We start from the raw sequence: 6,545 nt of genomic DNA on the forward strand, positions 1-6,545 counted from the left end.
ATGTTCCAGCAACTGAAAGAGCTCAAAACTCTTAATTTATCCTACAATCATTTCGAACCAAGGTAATATACTATGCTCTTCTAATTCTATTTTTATTTTCACCTTTCTATTTATTTTCTAAATATAAAAATATTTAAATATAGTTTCCATGATATGTTTAGATAAAATTTTCTACTATTAATAACATGATATAAAAATGTCTACTTGAAATTCAATTATTATGGTTTATATATATATATATATTAATTTCTAAACTTATGCAGGTTGTGAAAGATTATCAAAACTGAAGAAGCTTGAAGTTTTGGACCTTACTTGGAATAAATTCAATAATATCATCTTACCATCATTGGGTACTCTTATATCACTCAAGACTTTGATTCTTGGCTCCAATAGTATGGAAGGTTCTTTTCCTATACAAGGTTTGTTTGATCTTTAAAAATCATTCAATTTTAACATTCAATTAAACTCACTCAAGCATGCTCTCTGTTTTCAAGTTTTATTTCACATTATTTTTTTTTTATTTTTTTTCTGATCCTACTGTAAGTGCTGTTTTTAATTATATAAACTATAGGTAAACTTTAAATTCCTATAGATGAATTGTCTTTACATTTGTCAAATGATAGTTCCATATTTTATTCTCATCAGTTGATCTTTCATCACTCAACACTTTGATACTCAATTACATGAAAGGTTTATTCCTTAATTAATAAAATGGAGCCCCTTGTACTCTTAAATCTTATAATTTTAATTCACTGTCTTTTATCATACATAAAAAATATTTTTTTTTAATTAATTTTTTAATACCATCTTAAAAATATTAAATTTTATTAAATACTAAAAAATTTTTTAAAAATAAAATAAAATAAAATTAAATATGGCTATTAATAGTCAATTATATGTTATTATAATGAAAAAAATGGCAACAATTTTAGAATAACTAAAAGAAATATAAATAAAAATTATAAAATGAAAGGAATATATATTACATTTATATTAAAATATATATATAATTAAAAATACTCTAAAATTTTTTAAATATATTTTCTATGTGTTATCATAAAAATAAAAGTAATTTTGGAATTGCATGATATATATATATATATATATATATATTCAGTGATTTTTGTTAGATTAGAATTAAATAATAAAAAATAAATTATTATGTGAAAAATATTTTTTTTAAAAAAATATAAATTATTTTCCTGAAGCTCTAATTTGATATTTTTTTTATTTATTTTATATAATTTAATATTTTTTTTATTTATTTACATAAATAAATAATGTGAAGCACGCTAATTTTTTATTTAAAATATAAAAATTTAAAATAAATTATTCGATTCATTTCATGTTATATATGTCTTATTATATTAAGACATATTTAATAAATAATTTGTATATATAAATATTTTAATAGAATTAATGTCTTAATAAATAATTTGTATATATAAATATTTTAATAGAATTATTCTTAAAAATTTAATGTGTAATCCAGAAATAATAACATTATATTTATTATATTCTAAGCATAATATATATTGTATTTTTAAATTAAATTAAATTATAATTAAAAGGCCATTTTACTGAGAAAATAAAATTTGTGAGATAACTAAGATCATTTTTTATCATTTAAATTACTGTTAATAATAAATTTGCATAAAGTTTTGATCATGAAATAATATTTTTAGATATAAGTTATAATAATTTTAATTGCACTCAATCATTTAAAGGTAAATTTTAAATTCCTTATATTTGTATTTATAAATTATTTAATTTTACAAAAAATAAATGGATTTCTTAAATGTTTTTATATATGATTTTACAAAATCATATAGAAACAAAAATATTTCTCTTCATTATTTTTAAGATTTATTATATATATTATATATATACATAAATTCATATTTTGTGTTACAATAATATAATTGAAATTAAATTTTAAAATAATAAAATATAAATTATAATTTTATTAAAATATTTTTAACTGAAATAAGTGTCTAGTTACATTTATTATATATATTATATATATACATAAATTCATATTTTGTATTAAAATAATATAATTAAAATTAAATTTTAAAATAAATAAAATATAAATTATAGTTTTATTAAAATATTTTTAACTGAAATAAGACATATTTACTGAATGAATTATATATATAAATATTTTAATAGAATTATTCTTACAAATTGAATGTGTAACTTATATCAAAAAATAATAAAAATATTATATTTTGTATACTCTAGACTAATATATATTATATTTTTAAATTAATTAAAAATTTTAATTAAAAGACCGTTTTATTAACAAAATAAAATTTGACAGATAATTAAAATTATTTTTTATTATTTAAATCACAATTAATAATAAAATAAAGTGTTCTTTAAATTAACTTTAATCATAATATTTCGATGCATTTATTTTTTTCTAACTTAATTATGTGAAAGTGATTAATTAATTAATTAATTGTATTATGAAATAACATACAAGTTGTATGATATATAGGTTTTCAAAAATTAGAGAAGTTGGACCTTACTTGGAATAGTTTCAATAATATCATCTTATCATTATTGGCTGCTCTTCCATCACTCAACACTTTAATTCTCAAAGGCAATGGCATGGAAAGTTCATTTCCTAATTAAGGTATATTTGATTATTGGAATTGTTTTCTTCACACTCAAATTTAATATATAACCTAATTAATGACTATTATTAGTTATTAAAATTCATCATAATATTACTATCATATTTTATTTTAAATTTTTTTTTATTAAAATCATGAGAAATTTTAAATATCATTAAATCCTTTAGTTCAAAGGGATACAAATTAGCCATTAAAATTTGATTTTATTAATAAAATGATAATTTCATCTGCAATTTATTATGATTGAAACACCACCATACTTTTGATCTTATTCTCAATTTTTTAAAATTATTTTTAAAATCGCATTCTAATTTTTAAGAATTTTTTTAAAAAAATGTTTATGTTGTATATTATAAATACACAATTCGTCTCATAAGTTTTGTCAATTTTTTTAACTATCTCAAAATTATTTTTTATTTTTATTTTTTAAACTATAGTAATATATAAATTAATTATTATGGTCTTATTTAATTTTATCTTATTTTTAATAAATCTTCCAAAATATCTTTTAATATTTAATTCACTTTGCTTTTTTATACATATAAAGAAAGATAAATTTTTTTATCAACTTTCTAATTATACTATCTCAAAAATATTAAATTTTATTTTATGCTAATAGATGTTTTGAAAATTTTTTTAAAAATAAAATAAAATTAAATATGATTATAATAGTCAATTTATATGTTATTATAGTGAAAAAAATGACAATAATTTTAGAACAACTAAAAGAAATATTAATAAAAATTATAAAATGAAAGGAATATATATTACATTTATATTAAAAAATATTGACATAATTAAAAAATATATAATTAAAAATAATCTAAATTTTTTAAATATATTTTATATGTTTTATCATAAAAATAAAAGTAATTTTGGAATTGCATGAATATATATATATATTCAGTGATTTTTTTAGATTATAATTAAATAATAAAAAATAATTTATTATGTGAAATTTTTTTTAAAAAAATACAAATTATTTTGTAAAAGCCCTAATTTAATAATTTTCTATTTATTTTATACAATTTGATATTTTTTTTATTTATTTTCATAAATAAGTAATGCCAAACACGCTAATTTCTTTATTTAAAATATAAATATTTAAAATAAATTATTTAATTCACCTCATTTTACATATGTCTTATTACACTAAGACATATATAATGAATAATTTATATATATAAATATTTTAATAGGATTATTCTTACAAATTTAATGTGTAATTCATATGGAAAATAATAAAAATATTATATTTATCATTCTCTAAACATAATATATATTATATTTTAAAATTAAATAATATAACTGAAATTAAATTTTAAAATAAATAAAGTATAAATCATAATTTTATTAAAATTTTTTATTTATATACATATATAAAGCAAGTTAAATTAAGAATATTATATTACTTAATTGTCTTTTCATTTGTAAAGTAATTATTTTTTATGAAAAATAAGTGGAATTGTCAAATGTTTTTAATAGTTCTGCACAATCATAATAACTATAAAAAAATAAAAATTAAAAATAACTGACAGATAATTATAAACATGTCAAAATAATACAATATATAAAGTATAATATTTATTATAATTGAATGTGTAACTCATATCAAAAAATAATAAAAACATTATATTTAGTATACGCTAGACTAATATATATTATATTTTAAAATTAATTAAAAATTTTAATTAAAAAAGCTCTTTTATTAATAAAATAAAATTTGAAAGATAATTAATATTACTTTTTAGTATTTAAATCACAATTAATAATAAATTTGAATAAAGTGTTCATCATATTAACTTTAATAATAATATTTCAAGGCATATATTTTTTTTAACTTAATTATGCGAAAGTGATTAATTAATTGATTGTGTTATGAAATAACATACAAGCCCTATGGTATACAGGTTTTCAAAGATTAGAGGAGTTAGACCTCAGTTGGAATAATTTCAATAATAGTATCTTATCATCATTGGCTACTCTTCCATCACTCAACACTTTGATTCTCACCGGTAATGGTATGGCCGAAGGTTCATTTCCTAATCAAGGTATATTTGATTATTTTAATTTTTATTTCAAAAACCATTAGCTTAGTTTAAAGTAAAACAAATTAGCCATTAAAGTTTGATTTTATTAATAAATGATAATTTCATCTGCAATTTATTTACGGATTGAAACACCACATACTCTTCATCTTATTCTCAATTTTTTAAAACTATTTTTAAAATTTTATTTAATAAAATAAATCTGCTTTTAACAAAAATAATTTTTTATATTAACTTTTCAAATTATATCTATCTTAAAAATATTAAATATTAAATTTTATTTTGAAATTTTTTTTAAAAATAATATAAAATTAAATAAAACTAGTCAATTTATATGTTATTATAATAAAAAAATAAAAAATAATTTTAAATAATTAAAAAAAGATAAAAATTATAAAACGAATAGAGTATATATTATATTTATATTTAAAATATATACATATAATATGTCTAAATATAATAAATATAATTTTAATTACTATTCTAATTTTTAAGAATTTTTTTAGAAATGTTTATGTTGTATATTATAAATACTCCATTCTTCTTATAATTTTTATCAATTTTTTTTAACTATCTTAAAATTATTTTTTTTAGACTATAGTAATATATAAATTAATTATTATAATTTTATTTAATTTTATCTTATTTTTAATAAATCTCTCAAAATATCTCTTAATATTTAATAAAATTTAATATATTTAAAATGGATATGATTAAAAAGTTAATAAAAAAATTATATTTTTTTAATATGTGTGAGAAAGCAAATTAAAAAAAATTATAAAACAAAGTATATTTTTTTCTCATTTACAATTTACGATTTATATACCTATTGATTTTTTTACTTGTTTGTACACTTTGATAAATTTTTTTATTTTTATTTAATTTTTAAGAAAATAAGCAGTAATTTATTGTTTATAATGCAGAGCACACGATTTTTTTTTAGATTAGAATTAAATAATAAAAAATAAATTATTATGTAAAAAATATTTTTTAAAAAATACAAATTATTTTTCAGAAACTCTAATTTGATAATTTTTAACTCCTACAATTTTTGCCTATTTTTGTTTTCACACTTATTAAGAAAAAATAGTGTTTTTATAAACTTTTCAATTATAAACCTTTTAAATATATTAAATTTTATTAAATATTAAAAGATGTTTTTCAGACAATAAAAAATATTATTATGGTGTAAAAAAATTAATAATAATTTTATGACAATAAAAAATATGGAAAAAAATTATGAGAGAGAAAATATTTATTTTATATAATTTGATATTTTTTATTTATTTGCATAAATTAAGTAATGCGAAGCATGTTAATTTTTTGTATTTAAAGTATAAAAATTTAAGATGAATTATTGATAAAATAAAATTTGAGAGATAATTAAGACATATTTAATGAATAAATTATATATATAAATATTTTAATAGAGTTATTTTTACAAATTTAATGTGTAACTCATATTGAAAAATAATAAAAATGTTAAATTTATTAAACTCTACATATAATATATATTATATTTTTAAATTAAATAAAAAAATTTAATTAAAATTATTTTTTATCATTTAAATTACAGTTAATAATAAATTTGAATAAAGTGATCATCACATTAACTTTAATCATAATTTTATAAAATACTTTTTTAATCAAAAAAATTCCAATAAAATTAAATATCACCGAAAATAATATAAAAAATTACTATATATATAATATTTATTAGGATTGAATATATAAATAAGAAATATATATGTATGACAATCAAAACTATTAGATTAAATTATAATTTTGATAAAAAATTTGATTTTTTTTTTCATTACCCTTACTCAAATGCGAAATATTTTACAGGTTTTGAAAG

The sequence above is a fragment of the Manihot esculenta genome, chromosome 11, assembly GCF_001659605.2.
Source record: "Manihot esculenta cultivar AM560-2 chromosome 11, M.esculenta_v8, whole genome shotgun sequence".
NCBI lineage: Eukaryota > Viridiplantae > Streptophyta > Magnoliopsida > Malpighiales > Euphorbiaceae > Manihot > Manihot esculenta.